Below are 19,855 nucleotides of genomic sequence, written 5' to 3'. Positions count from 1 at the left end.
GAACGCTCGCTCTCCGTGAAGAAGCCAGAGCTGGGGTCACCGATGCCGTGCCCCTGGCTGTGCGTGCCATGGGTGACGCAGACGACAGCCCGGGGCCAGCGACCCCCTCCAGCGAGGGGGCCCCAGGGCAGGCGCGCGCTGACCGCCAGGGCCGACCCCAGCACCCCCAGGCCCCTGCTCTACTGGGCCCACGCCTGGTCTCCCACGTGCTGTCGTGGGAGCTCGTGCGGCCCACTGGCCACAGCCAGTTCTGGACCAGCACGGCGGCCCGCATCCTACAGTCCCCGCACCCCCTTCCCACCCCAGGCGGCAGCGATGGTAATCGACGTCTGGTAGCAAAATAAACAGATCGATGTAAGGGGGCAGGCAACTTAATTCGTGAGCAAATGTTTTCACTTCCTGCCTCCTACGCCTGGGGCGAGGCCTGGTGAGGGTGAGGCCGGCGTCAGAGCCCCAGACCCCTGGCCGGGCCGTCCAGCCCCCACCCCGCACCACCCGGGGCCCCTGGCCAGATACCGGCTCTGCCTCTGCACCACCCGCCCCTGCTTCCGACGGACTTCGGCTCCCAGAAACTGACCCCAGGAGGACCACGACCGCTCTTCTCCACAAATGAGACCTTCCGGCCCACGTGGGTCCCCGCGCACACACACTCCCTGTGTGGGTGTCTGCTCTCGGCCAGACCGGAGCCCACCCACAGGCATCCCAAACAAGATGCTACCTCGGGTCCTGCCCCGAGCTCCAGCGCCCGCCCCTCCCCCCCCCCGGAGCCACTGGCTCCGGCCGTGTGTGTGCAAGCCTGTCGGTTAAGGCAGCAGCCTGCTTGGCTGACGAAAGCAAAAGTGACAGTTAATTACCCCCTCGTCTCTCGGTGAGCATGTTACTTAAGAATTCTCCAGATTTCACAACCGCTGGCGATCAGAGCAAAGAGGCAGTGCAATTCGGGCCAAGTTTACAGGTCACCCTCCTCGGCGCCCCGGGGGCAACAGTGAGCTGTGCAGGTTGTTTAAACGCTCTCGGAGCTGCGTTAGAAAGTGACAGGACAGGGGCACCTGGGTGGCTCAGTCGGTTACACGTCCGACTTCAGCTCAGGTCGTGATCTCGTGGTTCAGGAGTTTGGGCCCCGCGTCAGGCTCTGTGCTGACAGCTCCGAGCCCTTAGGATGCCGTGTCCCCCTTTCTCTCTGCCCCTACCCTGCTCGCCCTCCTTCTCTCTCTCAAAAACAAACACTGAAAAAAGTGACAGGAGAAGGTGAAGTTAACGTAATGGTGTGACTTAACCCAATGCGGCCAAAACACCCCCCTCTCCACCCGCAATATCGCCCCTGCCCTGCCGGCCTCCGGAGTCCGTGTGCCGGCTCGCAGCGCCTCTCAGTTCAGCCCCTGGCTCTGCGGGCTCAGCGGCCACGTGCGAGCCGCGGCATCGGACATTGGACCATCGCGCTCTGCTGTTTGTTACTCCAGCGACACCTGTGGCAGATAAGAGCCTCTGGCCACCCTCACCGGGGAGACAGCACCGGCTCAGAGATCCCCCCGCCTCGCGGCCTGACCGATCCCAGCGTCGAGTCTCAGGCACCGGCGGGGGCCGGACGACAGGTCGCATCAGAACATCTGTCTGCCCTCCCCTGCAGCTCAGGGTCAGAACTTGGCGGCCAGCTCTCCTGCAGGAAGGGCCAAGGCGGGGGCTCCCCGGGGAAATAACCACGCCCCGCCCCGCTCTTCGGGGAGCCCGCGGGGTGCAGACGCGGAGATGGAGGGGTCTGAGGTGCAGCCCAAACACCGGCTGGTCCCCGGCAGCCGCGGCACCTCCTTCCAACCAGAGAGCAGGGCGCCGCGCCCTTACCTGTGACCTGCGGGCTGGCGGACGTGCAGAGCAGTCCCTGGAAAGCGGCGGGTGTGCACGGAGCCAACGGCTTTTATCCTGCCTGCAGCCCCTCCCCATCAGGAGCCTCCGGGAGGCGGGGTCTCCAGGGATGTCCTTTTCACCCATGACCTACACTCTGTAACCAGGAAGGCAGACACAGCCAGCAGGGTGGCCCGGGGCTGTCGCTGCCCACGTCCAGCCGGACCTGCACCAATCGGGGAACAGTCCTGCTCCAGACGGTGGCTGTGCCCTTCTCCTTTTTCTTATTTTCAGAGACACTGAAAGCCGGGACCTGAGAAGCACCCCCCACGCTGAAAACCGGAACTGGGTGCGGAGCACGGCGAGGAGGGAAGGGCCGGGACGCCCCTTCCTATCAAACCGGGTCAAAGGTTCTGGAATACTGACCACGAGGCAAGAGGTGGGAAGGAGTGGGCTGCCCCTCCCCCATCCACTGTCCCCCGCCTCTGTACCAACAGGACGGCCCAGGCAGGTCACCAGCGGCCAAGGAGGGAAGGTCCCAGTCGCCTGGGACAGGGGACAGGGAGGCCGCTAGGTGGAGCCTGGGGAGAGCTTTCAAAAGGCAGTAAGGGCCCAGGTGTGCCCTTCTGCTCCTTCCTGCCGGAATGCACATGAAATGGCCAGGAGGAAGCAGCCCCCGGGAGACCAGCAGCACAGAGGCTGCAGCCTGCGAGTGAGGTCAGAGGGAGCCTGCCTGGCCCCGGGCTCGCTATTAACGGGGGAAAAGCTGACCTGCGCGGATCTGTTACCACACTTGCACGCGGACTGAACGTGTGCCTAACAGACCGCACACGCGTGCTGCATCATCGGTGAGGACGACCCTGAGCTGTGTGGGAATCCCCCCTTTCGTGAACATGGAGACGCTCAGAACCCCAGGTCCTTTCCAGAAGGACGAGGCCCACACTGGAACAGATCCTAGGTCTGAGCTCCTGTCCACAGACAGCCAAGGAGGCTGTGCCCAGCACGGCCCCCAGGGACAGTGGACCCCTTCCCTCCTCCAATGCACCCCTGCTCCCCTGCCCCCTCCTCTCCCACCAGGTAACACCGCCAGGAGGTGGCTCCCTCGGGAACGCATAGGCACGCAGGCAGAGGCTCCCCCCACCCTCAGGGTGCCCTGGGGCCCAGGTCACGCCGACAAGGGACAGGCTCCTCCACACACGGCCCCCCAGCAACCCCCTGCTGGTCGTGCGAGAAGCCACCGCACCCAAGGCCCGCTGGCACCGGGCACCGGGCGCCGGGCTTGCTCTGGGCCAGAACCCCCAGCAGCCCCTCGACCACGCAGAGGGCTCCGCCCCCAGGACCGGAGCCCTCAGTGAAGCTCCCCTCTAGCGGCACGCGCACATGTTTTCCATTCCGGAAAGTCAGACGCGGAAATGCAACGTCTCACACGCCCATGCAGCCGCCACTGAGAGGAAACCTCCGCCGAATGGTTTCAGATCTCTGTTCAAGCTCTGGGTGTTGTGTATAGTGCGCTCTGTGACGCGTATGCGGCCGTGTGTACTTGTGTCTGCGGGCATGCGAGCGGCATGTACACGTCACATCTAGGACACACAAGAGGTCGGCGTCACAGCCCGTCTGGCTCCTCCCGGACGCCTCCCTGGAGCTCGGGACCCTTGCACGGCCCTGCTGACAGCTCTCAGCGGGGGCCACCGCACGCGTCCGTCTGTGCACAGAAAAGGGGGCTCCGGCCCAGCCTCCTGCCTTCAGCCGCACGTCACCCGGCCCCTGACTGGCCCCAGCTCGAGGGTGCACGTGCCTGTTGTCTGCGCCTCCCACCACGCGCCCAGCCCCGGCGTGAGGCTGTCCTCGCTGCGCCAGGGGAAGGGTTGAGCCTGAACGCCCCCTTCACCCTGACAGCGCCGCAGGGACAAGTGAATCCGGGCACACCAGTGGGGCCGCCCACCGTCACCCCCGGGGATCGTGGCCGAGTCTCCGCCAGGCTCCCACGCTGCCCAGCCGCCCACTGGGCCCTTCGCCCTCGGCCTCCCGCACCTGCTCCTCCCCATCTCCCTCTGCAACCCATCTTCCCGCCACCGGACGTGCCCCTGGCCGGCTCTCTAGAACCTCTCTAGGGTGCTGTGCCGGGCGGCCTGGGGGCGGCACGCCCGCTGGGGCCTAAAGGCCCCCGCACCCGCAGACCCGCCCCTTTGACTTCCCTGCAGAGCCCAGAGAGGCCCGTCCCGGTTCCGTCTGCACACGCATGCGTGCACCGTGCAGCACGCACACCTCCTACACGCACGACACACGCGGTCACACATGCGCACATGCACCCTCTCAAACCACGGCAAGCCTGACTGTGAATACAGAATTTGGGAAAAACTATCAGCAAACCAACTCTAGCACATTAAAAATATGTCATGACCCAGTGGGATTTGTTCCATGAATGCAAGGGTGGTTTGATCTTACGAAATCTATTCATAAAATTCTTTATAGGTCCTTAACAAGAATGCCGGGGGGGGGGGGGTAATTTAACAAAATTCAACCTCACTGCTGACAAAAATACCCAATAAAGTATGAGTCAATTTAAAATATCCTACAGGGGCGCCTGGGTGGCGCAGTCGGTTAAGCGTCCGACTTCAGCCAGGTCACGATCTCGCGGTCCGTGAGTTCGAGCCCCATGTCAGGCTCTGGGCTGATGGCTCGGAGCCTGGAGCCTGTTTCCGATTCTGTGTCTCCCTCTCTCTCTGCCCCTCCCCCGTTCATGCTCTGTCTCTCTCTGTCCCAAAAATAAATAAAAAAAAAAAAAAAAAAAAAAACGTTGAAAAAATAAATAAATAAAATATCCTACATACAGGGGTGCCTGGGTGGCTCAGCCGGTTGAGAGTCCAACTTCAGCTCAGGTCATGAACTCGCGGTTCGTGGGTTCGAGCCCCATGTCAGGCTCTGTGCTGACAGCTCAGGGCCTGGAGCCTGCTTCCGATTCTGGGTCTCCCTCTCCCTCTCTGCCCCTCCCCCACTCACACTTTGTCTCTCTCTCTCTCAAAATACGTTTTTAAAAAATCCTACATACCCATTATATGCTTCCCTGCAAGGTGATCATGTCTCAGCCCCCAACCCAGCACTGTGGTCCATGGAGAAACACTTAGAGATGTTCCAGCCAACCAGGAACGAGGCAAAATGCCGTCACCCAACAGGCTGAGCGCATGAACACAGGTGGGGTGCTCCCTAGATACACGTCAGCAAAGCAGTTCCTGCCGTGGCGTCACAAAAGCACACAGAAAAACATCTTGACCAAATTTGTGAATACCAGGACTCAGGAACGGTTTACTATGGAAAATCAGTTGATCTAACAGTTGACAATAGAGGTCAAGGAAGAAAACCACGTGATAATTGCATGAGGTTCAGGAGAAGCAGGTGATGAAGGTCAGCAGCGCTCGCCGTTGCTTAAGGACACCCGCCATCGAGGCTCCGACCCCCAGAGGACTCACCTCAGCTGCCTCTTCACACCAGTAAACAACAAGGGCCGTACCCAGAAAGAGGGAAGTGGCTTCCGTTGTCCAAGATGACAGGAGCGTCGACCGGACGAGCCGACAAGGCCCCGGGGCCGCTGCCGGAGGTGCAACGTCTCCCCTCCTCCCCGGCTCTGCTCCGCGGCCCACGCGCCTCCCTGAGGGCTGTCCACCTTCCTTCCCGAGGGCCCAGGAGGACAGCAAAGCACGCTCGAGACGAGGGGCGGCCTCACGTGCATGCCATCTGCTCGCTGGGACGCGCTTCAGCATCTGGGGCTGGAGAGGTGAGCCCGGCCACCCGCCTCCATCCCGCCGCGTCCGAGGATTCATGTGGAGGTGAGTGGGAGACACCCTCGGGCGATGCTGGGAGCCAGGCCGTTTCGAGGCCACAGCCTCCGCTCCTCCCGGCAGCCCCGGCCTCATTCCTTCTGTCTCAACCAGAAGCCCTTGGGGTAAAGCCAAACAGTTGCTGCTCCCTCCCACAGCAGCTCACGAGGTGCTCTCAGTGTTTAGTTCTATTCACTAAGGGACAGGGGTGGCCCAGCAGGCCAGGTGTCCCGACACGGTGGCCTCGTGGCCGACAGCCCCGTTTCCGCGTCTGCTGCACTGGAAGGGAGGCAGCTCAGCGAACAAACGCTGCGACCCAGTCAACAAATGCACGTGAACCTGCACACCTTCCCTTCTGTGCGTTTCAACAGGAGGAACGAGGTGTGGAATGTTCCAGAAAACAGGCACTGCTCAGCAGAGTCTCTGTCCATCTACAGCCTGCCTGCCCATCTCTGCCGACTCACAAACGGCACCAGCCACGGACAGAAATGGGAAGCCCGCTCACGGCAGGAGGGGACAAAGTCCACTCTCCAGGGCGCCAGGCGAGGGGCCACGCGGGGCTCAGACACTGTGGAGCGCCGAGGCCCGTCGTCACCCTTCGCGGACTCTGTCTCCGCTGCGGTCACCTGACCCCCAGCCGGCCCCTCGGTACACCAGGTCTGCCACGCCTTCTGAGCCACACACACACACACACACACACACACACACACACACACACACACACACACTTCAAGGCTCAAAAGCACCCTCTGGTCCTAATAAGCTGATAACGGGGTCACCGTGCTCTGAAACCATCACACAGACGTTTTCTACAACACGTGGGCGCGTGCGCACGTATGTATATGCACACACGCCCGGAACGCACATAAAAAGCAAGTTTTCTAAACAAAGTGCAGCTGTGTAGGGTAAGACTTCCATTGGTTTACGTGTAAACCTGTCTGCGGAAACCGCGTGTGCGTGTTTTTGCGAGAACGGTTACAGGTGGCGGAAGGGTCAGCCACGAGCCAGGGAAAAGAGTGGGACCTGGGGTGGAGTAAAGAATGATTTCGTTCTGTGTTCGTCTTTTCCAAGCACGTACTACTTTCACAATTAGAATTTAGAGGCTAAAGGAAAAGCGACGTTGCTTGCTCATTAGGCTCCAACCTTTGGCCTCTGTGGTGGTAACAACAGTCTAACTCATTACCCTGGACGCTGATAAGATCTGGTTTTTTCAGGAAAAGAGCAGAGCTTGCCTGCTATCTGCCTCCTCTAGACACAACGTGGCCAAAGTCTGAGCCCTTTGCTTGGCCCCCTCATATCACCTTCAGGGTAGAGAGAATTCCTCCTCACCCAGCGGAGGGAACCGCGGCTGGAGCCCCTGCACCTGGAGCCTCGCACACCTGGAGCCTCGCACACCTGGAGCCCACGTACCTGGAGCCCACTGACCTAGAGCGCAGGCACGCTGGTCTTCCACCTCCCTTGCCCTAGGAAGTCACCTCCCCACGTTAGGGCCTTGGATAGGTTCACAGTACACATGGGCCACGGCAGGTCTGAGGCGCCCTCCACTCTCTCTGGGGCGCACCTCACATACCGCGATGGGCGAGCACTGCACGGCTGCACCCCCTTGTCAAGCCCGGCACTGCACGGACACCACACCGGTGGGGTTCATCTTCCGTCCTCCGATGACTAAGTTGCATACCCACTTGCGTGTGTCCATCAGGTACTTGGACGTCTTTTGAGAGGGTGAAGTCAAGTCTGCTTTATTTCGATGTTGATGCTGATTAGCTCTGTGGGTGGCCGTCGCTGGAGCACATCGCCTGTGCTGTGTTTGCTTTTGCTGTACCTTTCCCACCCCTTCAAAGGGGTACGCTGTGTGTGCGTGTGTGTGTACGTGAACATATACACATACGTGTGCATACACACACACACATACACACATGCGTACATGCACAGATACGCAGATGTACCGCGCCCCTGATGGTTGTTTTGTTTGTGAATGCTGAGTTAATCTCGGTCTGGCTGACACCTGGTTATAAACCCGACCCGGGGGCTGTCTCCGCTATCACAGTCCTAAAAACACAATGCTTCCGATTTGCCGCCCTCCCCCCCTTTCTTCCTGCCAGCCCTCATTGTTTCTCGTGGTCCCCGTCCCCAGAAATGAGGGAGATCAAGGTGATTTCCATCTGCGACCTCCCCAAAGTCCATCTTTCCGGGAGAGGTCTTGCTGAGGGCTAGTGACCCTTGGCCCCTCTCCCCCGGAAACAGACCGTCATCGGGGACGCAGGCCTGCCGTGTGCACAGTGCAATACGCTTCACAGATCAAAGGGCTCCCGCTGCCACGCACGGGCCGCACGCTGGGTCCAGCCCTGCCGGCCGGAGCGCCCATGAGGGAGAGGGGGTCCCAGGCCTGAGAGAAGTACAGCCACCGCCAGACGATAATCAAAGCAAAGGAAAACGCCGCGCCCCCCGCTGGGCTTCAGCCCGGTCTGATTTTCTTGCGCAGACGGCAGCTTGCGACGGTTTCACAGTGGAGACCACGAGTGCGGCAATAAATCAATAAAGAGCGAAGAAAAGCAAACGACCTTTTGGGGATTCAGAATGCTGGAGCTGAGCCGCTCGGAGCAGCGGTCAGCATGCACATCACATTTCTATCACCACTTAGCAAATCAGCCCTCATAATGAAAGACTCCACTCCAAGGAGACAGTCCACGAAGGGGCTGAAGTCTGAAAACTGAAGAGGTGCGGCTGGGCCGGCGTATTTCAGCGACAACGTTATTTTACGCAAGCCGTGACGCCAAGTGCAGAACGTCTGGGGCTGGCGTGGGTCTCCATCAACCCCGCTCATACCCTAAAAGTGGTTTGTTTTCACCCCGTGGTAGCCGTCGGCACACTTGAAATCACCGCTTGGGAGGTTAAGCTGCCTTCCCGTGGCGGCTGGACTCATCTGTGCAGAAAGCACCCGCCAGGACTGCCGTCTCCCAGGCGCAGAGAAGGCGGGGGGGGGGGGGGGGGGGGCGGGGGGTGCCGTCTGGTCGTGGCTCCACTGATGTAAAAGGAACCTGTCACTCAATCACCCCAAGAGTGCGTGCAGACGCAGAAAGGAACCCGAAAGGAAGGTCCCCGACCACTGGGAGTTGGACACGGGGACGGGAGAGAGGCCAGGGTCACTGGAGGCCACCCTGTGGCACCAGCTCTGTCCTCAGGCCCGGATGGACGAGTGCCCTCCACCAAAGCTGCCGGTTATCCCTGGGATTCCTGGGGGGCACGGGGGGGTGGCGCAGGGGGAGACCACCCGACACAAACACAGGCTCTCTTCACGGCAAACGTGCACGCTGACCTCCAGGTCACATGTCCACCCCTGGGCGTCTAAGCTGGGGGGCCTCCGGTCTGTGTCCTGACAAGGACTCCTGGACTCCAGGTGTGCTAGCGAAACCCAGATGCAGCTCCCCTGGGTGACGCCCACAGCTGCACCCATGGAAGCTCCTGGACCGCACGGCGTCTTCAGTTCGGCTGCTCCTCAGCTCAGCTCATCCCTCCCAGGAAAGAGCAGAAGGGAAGGCATGTTACCAGAACTTCATCGTTTGGATTTTGGACAAACAGGGACTGAGTATAATAAATGCCCTTTTGGAAAACCATAAAGTACATGCCTCCTTAAGAAAATTAATCGACCACGCAGTGAGGCCTGACCGTGCCCCACGTGGTTCCTTCGGTGTCGTCGAGGCTGGACCACCAACCGTGGCACTCGTGGCTGGGCTCCCACAGCAGCCAGCAAGCGGCATGTCCAGACGGCTGGGGCGGGCCCGCTCCAGGGCTGTTCGGGGAAACAGAAATAACCACACACACACACACACACACGTGCACACGCATGCACACCCATGCACGCACGCGCACACCCGGGCCTCCATCTCCTGAGTCACCAAAAGGGACAAGGTCGACAGAGCCAGCGGGGCAGCTGTCCTCAGGGTCTCCAAGTTGAGGGTCTAAACGTGAGAGACACAGGTGCGCTGTTCTTCTGCGGGGCTGGAAACCCACGCACTGGCCAGAGCGCGAGCCGAGCTCCCAATCAAAAGGAGCCGCCCCAGAGAGCCGAGGGCTGGGGACACAGCCTACCCAGGGAGGCAGCCTACCCGTGGACACAGCCTACCCCGGGGCCCTTCCATGTGCCGTCCTCCCTCCCTGCTGCCGGGCAAGGAGGCCCAACAGATGGCTCATTAATGAACAGACCCGGAGGGACCCAGAGGTCACACCTAGGAAAGACCAAAGCAACGTCCCTGTCCCCTACAGACTCAGGGACAGCTGATGGGGGAGGGGTGCTGACCCCGGGAGGTGGAGAACGGCCGCCAGCCTCTGGCCCCTCTGGACGCACAGGTTCCGCATCGACCGGTGTGCTCGGAGCCCGCTCACGGCCCCCCGCCGACCCGGCGGGCGCTGGGCTCCTCTCCAGGGCAGTCCCCTCACCCGCACCCCGTCAGCCCGGCAGCCACAAAGCGAAAGCCCAGGCTCACTGGCTAAGTGTGGCCCTTGTTTTTGCTTGTTTTAAACGGTGGTCACACAAACAAAAAGTTACCACCTTAACCATTTTAAGTGGGCACCACTGACCTCCGTGGTGCTAAGTTGTGCAGCCGTCCCCGCCCTCCGTCCCCGGGACCCTTCATCTTCCGGAACAGGAACTCTGTCCCCACGAAACACCGACTCCCCAGCCCCGCCCCAGCCCTGGCACCCCCCATCCTGCCTTCTCTATGCGCCTGACTGCCCCCCCCCGGGACCCCACGTAGCGGACGCGTTACGGGATCTGTCCTTCCGTCTCTGGGTTAGTTCCCTGAGCGTGATGTCCTCAAGGTACATCCACGCTGTGGCGTGGGTCAGAACTTCGTTTTTGAGGCTGAATAGCATTCCACCGCATGAATGTCCCACACTTTTTCTTCTGTAAATCTTAACAGTTTCACCTTTCACACTTAGGTCTGTGATCCATTTTGAGTTAATTTTTTAATAGGCGATGAAGGAGGGCAAAGGTTCATTGTTTTTGCATGCGGGGGTCCAAAGTCCTGACACCATTTGTTGAAAATACTATTATTTCCCCCATTGAATTACATGAGCACTTTTGTGGAAAATCAACGGACTATAAGTGTGGGGGGTTATTTCTGGAATCTATTCTTTCTCACAGATCTTCACGTATACCTTTTTTCCCAGTTCCACAATGTCTCTGTTGCTACAGCAATGGAGAAAGTCTTAAAACCAGGTGGGCTTTTCTTTGTCTCTTCAAAATTATTGTGGCTTGGGGCGCCTGGGTGGCTCAATCGATTGAGCGTCCGACTTCGGCTCAGGTCATGATCTCACAGTCTGTGAGTTCCAGCCCCGCGATGGGCTCTGCGCTGACAGCTCGGAGCCTGGAACCTGCTTCGGATTCTGTGTCCACACCCCCCCACCCCACCTCCGCCCCTCCCCCGCTCGTGCTCCATTTCTCTATCTCTCCAAAAGAAATAAACATTAAAAGGTTTTTTTTTTAATTATTGTGGCTGTTCTAAGGGCATTGGAATTCCAAGTAAATTTTAGAATAAACTTATAAGTTTCTAAAAAAAAACCCTTCCCAGGATTTTGATTGTAACTGCACTGAATCTGTAGATCAATTTTGGTAGAATTAACATTTCAATAACATTGGGTCTTCTGGCCCATTTTAGTTTTTAAATTTCTCAGCACATTTTTTGCTTGTATTTATCTCTAAGAATTTCATATTTTTGAAGCTCTTGTACATGTTGTTTTATCAGAGCTTTTAATTGTTCAGTGCTATACGGTATAGAGAAATAAAATTAATTTTGTTAGAGTGACCCTCACCTCCCATAAATTCACGAAACCCACCGATTTATTCTAGTGGCTGTTTTGTAGCTCTCTTAGGATTTTCCACAGAAACCATTATGCCACCTGTGAATAAAGACAACTTTACTTCTTTTCCATTCTGTACGTCCTTTATTTCTTGCCTTTTCTAGTATAGTGCTGAGCAGAAGTGGTCAGAGAGACCTTGTTCCCAATCTCAGGAGGAAAGCCCTCCGTCTTCCACCGTTAAGTATGGTGCTGGCTATCGGTTTTCATGGATGGTCTGAGGACGCCCACTTCTAGACTGCTGAGACTTGGTGGGTTTTTTTTAGCATAAACGCGTTTTAAAGTTTGTCAAATGCTCTTTTTTTGCACTATTAGGATAGTTATATGGTTTTCCTTTTTGTCTGGTAATATAGTGAATGACAGTGATTGATTTCAAATGTTACACCAACCTTGCATTCCTGGGGTAAATCCCCTTGGTTGTGATACAGCGTCCTATTTACAAACTGTTGGATTTGATTTGCTAAAATTTCCGAATTCATGAAGGATTTTGCTCATGAGGGACACTGGTCCGCAGTCCTTGTCTGGTTTGGTATGAGGGTAACGCTGGCGTCATGAAATGGGATGAGAAATATTTACTCCTCTTCCAATGACAAGAGGACCTTGCGTAGAATTCGGATTATTTCTTCCTTAGATGTCCGATAGAGTTCATCAACGTAGTCCCCTGGACCAAGGGTTTTCTCCGTTGAAAAGTGTTTATGTGGAAGTTCATTTTTCAGGGGCACCCGGTGGCTCAGTCGGTTGAGTGTCCGACTCTTGATGTCGGCTCAGGTCATGATCCCAGGGTCATGGGATCGAGTCCTGTGTGTGGCTCCACACTGAGCATGGAGACTGCTTGGGATTCTTTCTCTCCCTCTGCCCCTCCCTGGCTCACACTCTCTCTAAAAATAATAAGTAAATAAATAAATTCGGTTTTCCAATAGATACAGGATTATTTGGGCTATTTTGACTTCCGTAAGTTTTAGTGATTTGCATCTTTCCAGGAACTTGTTCATTTCATCCGTGTTCTAAACTTTCCAGCATAAAGTTTTTCATAATATTCCCTTGTCATCATTCTAACACCTCTAGGACATGTAGTGAATTCTCATCTCTCATTTCTGATTTTGGTCGTTCTTCCCTCTTTCTCTTTTCTGATCAGTCTCACGAGGGGTTTATCAATTATAACGATCCTTTCAAAGAACCAACTTTTGGGGAGTTTTTTTCTATTGTTTTCTATTTCATTGATTTCTGCTCTGTTATTTATTTCCTTTGCTCGCTTTTTAAGGCTGAAGCTTAAATCATTGATTTGAGAACAGTTTTTATGCTCTCATTTAATGCTTACAAATCTTTCCCTAAGCACCGTTGTCCCTGCATTCCACAAACCGTGACACGTTATACGTCAGCTTTCACTAATTTCAAAATGTCGTCTACCTTCCTCTTGGAACCAGGGGCTACTGAGAAGGGTAATTTTGTTTCCAAATATTTGGGGATTTTCCAGATAGCTTTCAATGACTGATTCCTAGTTAGGTCTCTGGTCAGAGAAAATGCTTTGTATGGCTGACTCCTTCTCCATTTACGGAGACTGGTTTTTTTTTTTTTTTTTAATTTTTTTCAACGTTTTTTATTTATTTTTGGGACAGAGAGAGACAAAGCATGAACGGGGCAGGGGCAGAGAGAGAGGGAGACACAGAATCTGAAACAGGCTCCAGGCTCCGAGCCATCAGCCCAGAGCCTGACGCGGGGCTCGAACTCACGGACCGCGAGATCGTGACCTGGCTGAAGTCGGACGCTTAACCGACTGCGCCACCCAGGCGCCCCACGGAGACTGGTTTTATCATCCAGAATGTGGGCTTGGTGAGTGTCCCACGCGCACCTGAGAAGGGCACCTGTCCTGCTGCTGGGCGGGGCACTGGTCCATGAGCACCAGGTGAGTCACGCTGCCTGACGGCACTGTCCACGCCTTCTGCGTCTGCACTCATTTCACATCTACTTGTCCACCGGTTGCTGGCACAGGAGTACGGCGTCTCCAACCGAAACTGCAGATCCGTGTGTCCCTTCGAAGACATCACAGTTTGCTACTTGAACCTGGAGGCGGTTATCAAGGGCACACCCATTCAATACGTTATGTGTTCTTGACGAGCTGACCCCTTTTACCGCTGCGACACATCGTTCTTATTCTGGGAAACACTTCTGGTCCTGAAATCGAACTTACCGACTCAGACATTTCAGGTTCACATCTGCACGGTACCTCTTTTTCCAACCTTTTCCTTGAACCTGTCTACGCTTTATATTTACTGCGAATGGCACTTTACTCTGCTTCATCTGGTCTGGCAACTTCCGACAAAACGTCTCTTATCTAGTCTTCAAGCCGTCCACATTCGACGGGCTTGTCCCTATCGTTGGGTTTACCTCCATCCTCTATTGTCCTGAGTTTCTTGGCTTCATTTTGTCCTTTCTTCTGTCTTCATCCGGACTCAGGAGTTTTCAGATGATTCCATTTTCTTCTTCCTCCGGCTTGTCAGGTGTACCTCGTTGCTGTTTTTAGTGGCTGCCCGGTAGGGTTTACAACATATCTTTACTACACCGCTGCCCACCTTCCAACATTTTAACACTTGGTGTGTATTTTAACAACTTTACAAGAGTTTCCATTCGCTTCTCCTACACTTTATGCTACATTGTTGCAGACCTTTCACATCTAATTACATCACCAACTCTACAAGACATCGTTACCATTTTCACTTTAAACAGTAAATCTTCAGTCAAAGGGCTTTTTTTTTTTAATGTGTATTTATTTTTGAGAGAGACACATACAGAGCGTGAGCAGGGGACAGATCAGAGAGAGAGAGAGAGAGAGAGAGACACACACACACACACACACACACACACACACACACAGAATCCGAAGCAGGCTCCAGGCTCCGAGCCACCAGCACAGAGCCCGGCGTGGGGCTCGAACTCACAAACCATGACCTGAGCCGAAGTCAGATGCTGAACTGAGTCACCCAGCCACCCCTGATCAAAGGGCTTGTTTAACACAAGGGGACACAGTCTTTTTTTTTTTTTACAGTTACCTGCATTTCGGCTGCTTCTCATTCCTTCAGACCCACATCCCTCCCTCGTGCCACCTTCCTCCTCCCTGAGGGGGCTCCTCCAAGGCTCCTGGGGGAAGGTGGGCAGGGGTCAGTTCTCTCAGCTCTTGAATTCCGCAAAGTTTATTCGGCCTTCACTTTGGACAGATGATCTGCCGTCCACACAACTGCAGTCAAAGATCTCCTTCAGTTCGGAAGGTGTTCCCCCACCACCGGGCACGCACAGCCTCTCCGGAGATGTGAGCCTTAATTTCATCTTTGCTCCTCTGTGCATGGTAGGTTTTTGCCTCGGGCTGCTTTTAAGGTTTTCTGCTTTTAAAATTTGCAGAAATTTGGTTACGATGTGCCCTGGAGTGGTTTTCTTCGCGTTTCTTCTGCTCGGGGTTTGTGGAGCCAGAAGTGAGTTTTCGTCAGACTTGGAAAAATTCTAGCCATTGTTTTCTTCAAGCGTCTCCCACCGCGCACACCTCCTCTCGGAATTCAATTCCATTCGTGATGCCACTGGACACGGTCCCGCCGATGGTCTGTCCCTCTCTTCCGCCAGCTGTTCTCGGTGCTTCTCAGGCTCGTCCTCTCGCGCACTAAGCTGGTCTCCGAAAAGTCTGACCTGCTCGGAACGCCAGCCAGCGCGTTTTCCGGAAGACTTGTTTGGTCCTTTCCAACATCTTCCAGCTTCTCCTTGCTCACAGTCATTGTCATTGAACACACGGAGCGCGTTTGTAACTGACACCGTGACCCCCTTGTCTGCTAGTCCTACGTCGGGACCGATGCGGTTCCGCCCGGGCCTGTTTCCAGCTGCTGATTTCCCTCCTCTCCTGGGTTTCAACTTCCCCCTACCTGCAGACTGGTGCCGGACTCTGGGCTCGATGCCGTTGAGGCTGCGCTTGCCACAGTCCCTTCAGGACAGTGATCTCTACGCGGGGACGCGGCTAACTGACTTAGAACCAGCCTGATGCCCTCAAGGCTTGCCACGAGCCCTGCTGAGGAAGTCCTGAACCGGCTGTGTGCAGGGCTGAGGCAGTGACCTTCCGCGGACTCTACCCCAGGCCCTTTGAACTGTGAGGTCTTCCCGCCTGTCTGGTGAGAACACAAACTTCCTTCCCCGCCCTGTGTGGACCGCAGGAGTGGTCCTGCCCACTCCTCTCCAGCACCTCCTCTCCTCGCCTTGATGGTCTGTGCCCAGATCAGTGCTCAACCGACGACCACGAGGACCCCTCCTGAGCTCTCTAGAGCCCTCTCTTACACAGTGCCCTCACCCCCAGTGTTCTCCCCCACGAGTTCCAGCCTTGCTGCCATTCCACACCATCCCCTAATTCCACGCTGTCTCCACCCGGCCCTGGGCTCCCTCCCCCCGGGCTCGGCGGGACACCGTGGGCAGCAGGCTGGGAGGCCAGGGGCTCCCTTCACAGGGACGACCGTCCTGTGCCCTGCCGTGCAGCATCGCAACCTGCAGCCGCACACTTTGGGTGCTTCCCAGCTGCTTCAGGCGGGATGCGAAATTTAGTTCCTGTCACCCCTCACGTGGCTACAAGTGTGGGTTAGATCCTCGTATTTCTTTTAAGTTTATTTTGAAAGAGGGAGAGTGCGCGTGGGCACGTGTGCGCATGAGCAGGGGAGGGGCAGGGAGCGAGAGGGGGAGAGAGAGAGAGAGAGAGAGAGAGAGAGAGAGAGAGAGAGCATCCCAAGCAGGCTCCACGTTGTCAGCACAGAGCCCGACGCGGGGCTCGATCTCAGGAACCGTGGGATCACGACCTGAGCAGAAATCAGGAGTCGGACACTTAACCCACTGAGCCCCCCAGAAGCCCCCCACCCTTGTATTTTTAATTCAATTGTCCTCTAACCCTAAGTGCATGTGTCTAACGGGTTTGGACAACACAGCTCACGTGAGAAGCACCGGGCTGTAATCGAAGGCAGAGGCTCCGTCTCCAGGAAAGGCCTCACTGCCACGCAGCTCGCGTAAACCCGTCTCTTGGAAAGAACAAAGGCCTTTACCTTTTTCTGTTCTCGGATCCCTCACTCTCGATGGAAGCATCTCATCAAGAGCACGTTCGCTCTCTTAGAAAGGAGCGCTGGGAGTGCTTGGCCGCCCGTGTTCCAGAACAGCAAGCCCGAGGCTAATTAGCAAACAGACGAGCCAGTGCCCAAGGGTAACCACGTGCCCAGAGCACATTGAGACACTCGCAGCCCTTCTTCTCTGTCAACAACCACTTCCCAATTTATTCAGCGAGGTCAACGGCATCACTGACATGTGTCACGAGCAGCTCGCCGCCTGAAGTCACCCTTTTCTCCGAACCCGAGCCGGAGCTGAGGCAGGAGAAGCTAGAGACGAGGCGGCCCCTGAGAAGGCTCCAGAACAGCGGCTGATTCTCCGGCACGCAGAGTGGATGGGGCTCTGCTCCACACCGTGGGGGGCGGGGGGGGCACAGCCACAGGAAGGTGTGCCTCAGGGCTCGGGGCGCCACCGGGTTTTACCCCCATGGCCGGAGCCTACACTGCAGGCAGCAGGGCCTCCCACCCCCTCCTCGTCCCTCGAGGTCCCCAGTAAGGCCAAGAGCCCAGCCCACCCTCACGACAGCCCTCCTTCTATTCTGGCCGCAAGACCCCGGTCAAGTACGCGATTTGAAAATATTCTCTTCCATTCTGTGGGTTGTCTTTTTTGCTTCCTTGATGGTGTCCTTTGAAGCACAAAGGTTTTTTAATTTTGATCTAAAAGCAGCCACAGAAAGGACAGGTTACCTTCACAGAAGAGACAGCCGGGCCATGGTTTCTCAGCGTGTGGAGGGCGTCGAAGGCCCCTGCATTTATCACCTACTTGCTGGAAGGACCCGCCCGCTGGCCGACAATCCCACCACGGGCAGTGCATCCCTGAGGGGCAGGGAAAGTCACCACTATCCCAGACAGACAGACAGTCAGACAGACACGGGAAGGGCTGGCCGCCCGCCTGCAGAATGTAACAAAGCAACCTCCAACGCACCCTTCAAGCAGGAAGTGTTCTCACCTGGAAAATCCCAGACGCAAAACAGCATAAAAACCAAAGACAGTGGCAAATGTGTCTACAAATTTGAAACAAAAGAGTAATGCTAACAATACAGCAACAATGTCTGGTGAGGTTTGCAAAGTTTAAACACACCGCAACACATGCGCTGGGAAGGGACTCTGGGGTGCCCCGGGGATGGACCTCCCCAAGAGTAAAGCACTTGTTAACTTTAGCTAAGTGACAAGTAAGCATGTTGCAATTTCTGGGAAAATCATCAAAAGAGGAGTCTATAACTTCCAAGCCAGTGGGGGGGGGGGGGGGGGCGGGGAGAGAAAAAAAAGACAGGATCAGTAATCATCTAAAACATAAGCAAGGAAGGATGAGGAAGAGGAGACAGAGAGGTCGGCAAAATACACGATGGCGGATTTAAACTCCAATCCATTGATAATTATCACCTTTAAGGAAATCAGCTAAAGGCTCCAGTTAAAAACATTTTAATTGTCAGGGCGCCTGGGGGGCTCAGTCGGTTAAGCGTCCGACTTCCGCTCAGGTCATGATCTCATGGTTCGTGGGTTCGAGCCCCACGGTGGGCTCTGTGCTGACAGCGCGGAGCCTGGAGCCTGCTTCGGATTCTGTGTCTCCCTCTCTCTCTCTCTCTCTCTCTCTGCCTCTCCCCCGCTCACACTCTGTCTCTGTCTCTCAAAAATAAATAAACATTAAAAAATTAAAAAAAATTTTTAATTGTCAGACTTTTAAAAAAAGGACTGTCAAATTTCAATTAAAAAAAAAAAAACTTTAATCAGACGCTACCTCTGAGGCACCTCTAAGACACAGAGGGACAGAAAGGTTAAGAGCAGGACAACCCACGTAGCCAGTTGCGCGTGCGAGCTTCAAAGCAGAGGTGGGGAGCACTGGAGGAGGCAAGATCACATCACAGGGGCAGACACTCCATCCACAAGGACAGAAACCGTATCACCAGCAACATATCCTCCAAATACATAAATTGCAAGTGGAAGATTAGACAGATCCGCAATGGTGACTGGAGATTCTAACAGACCCTCCGGTAACTGACAGAACCACAGATCTAAGAAATCAACAAGGATGTGGGAGTTGGCACACCTTTCTGGAAAGGGCCAGAGAGTCAACAGTGGAGTCTTTTAGGCCAAATGGTCTCTACAACTACTCAACCCTGTCCTGGTACAAACCAGCCACAGGCGACAGAGACACAAAGGGGTATGGCTGGGATCCCACAGCATTGTATTTACAGAAACAGGTGGCAAGCCAGAATTGCCCCACAGGCTGTGGTCTGCCGGCCTGATAGGGAAGGTTTGGACAATAGGATTCCTAAAGTGTATGAACCTACACAGAACACTGTCCCCACCAACTGCAGAACACAATCTTTCCAGAGACACGCACAACCCTTCTGAATGTGACCATATGCTGGGCCACAAAGCAAGGAGGAACAAGTTTCCAAAAACAGGCACCAGTCAGAGCACAGGCTCCGACCACAAATAAACTAACAAATAACAGTAACTTAAAAAGGCAACAAAAAAGATACTTGGCAAAATCACCTCACGTTTGCAAATCCAAACGAGTTATCAACAATAACAACAAAAGACAATTACACGTTTAAAAACCCACTGAATGGAATAGTAAGAAAAGTATCTCCTCTCACAGCCTACAAAGGCTGTGGCCAAAACAGTCCAGGGATTGAAGGTCACCCCTCAGGGTGCAGTGGAAAATTTTTAAAGGCTGAAAACAAATGACATTAAACACAACTCAAGAAGTTAGAAAAGCAAAAAGCGAATCAAAAAGGAAGGGAGGAAGGAAATAATTTAAAAAGCAGAAGTTAATGAAGTAAAACCTTCAGTACAGAAAGCCAGAAAGTTGGTTCTTTGAAAGGACGGAACGAACCGACAGCTTGGACAAGAGAGTCAAGGTAAAGGGAGAGGCGACGTGAACAACGCTGGGAAAACAACTCGATGCTGCAGTTCTAAAGCCAAGAGGAGCTTCTGAACAGTTTTCCAGCAGTAAACTTCAAATGCAGCTAAAAGGACAAAAATACGCTTCAGAAGATGCAGAAAACCCAAATAACTGAAGCAGGAGTCCCTGTGCACCTGAGACCCCGCACCCTGGGGGCAGGCCCTCTGCCCGCGGCCAGGCCACCGGACAGGATGATGCTGTGGCCTCGGAATCGGACGTGGGCGACAAGTGCGAGTGGAGAGGATCACAGACCTGGGAGTCGGTTACTCGGGAAGCAGCCAGGAGCCCGGAAGCCGGAGGGGCTCTGCCGGCAGCCGGTG

General features: G+C 55.3%; 1 protein-coding gene across 2 annotated transcripts in view; it reads right to left on the bottom strand.

Annotated features, from left to right (window-relative positions):
- Nucleotides 1-19,855, bottom strand: part of AGPAT3 (1-acylglycerol-3-phosphate O-acyltransferase 3) — an 82,675-nt gene that overhangs the window by 44,270 nt on the left and 18,550 nt on the right. Inside the window, exon 1 of one of the 2 annotated variants that reach the window (XM_058732162.1) lies at nt 1,840-1,950. The exons of the other annotated variant lie outside the window; for it this stretch is intronic. The gene's annotated coding sequence lies outside the window, so the exon portion shown is untranslated. Of the gene's footprint in view, nt 1-1,839; nt 1,951-19,855 lie in introns of those variants that run through there. 2 annotated transcript variants of the gene reach the window in all.

Source organism: Neofelis nebulosa, chromosome 5 (assembly GCF_028018385.1).
Source record: "Neofelis nebulosa isolate mNeoNeb1 chromosome 5, mNeoNeb1.pri, whole genome shotgun sequence".
Taxonomy (NCBI): Eukaryota; Metazoa; Chordata; class Mammalia; order Carnivora; family Felidae; genus Neofelis; species Neofelis nebulosa.
Note: the sequence above shows the minus strand (reverse complement) of the source record. Positions and strands in the feature narration are given on the sequence as shown.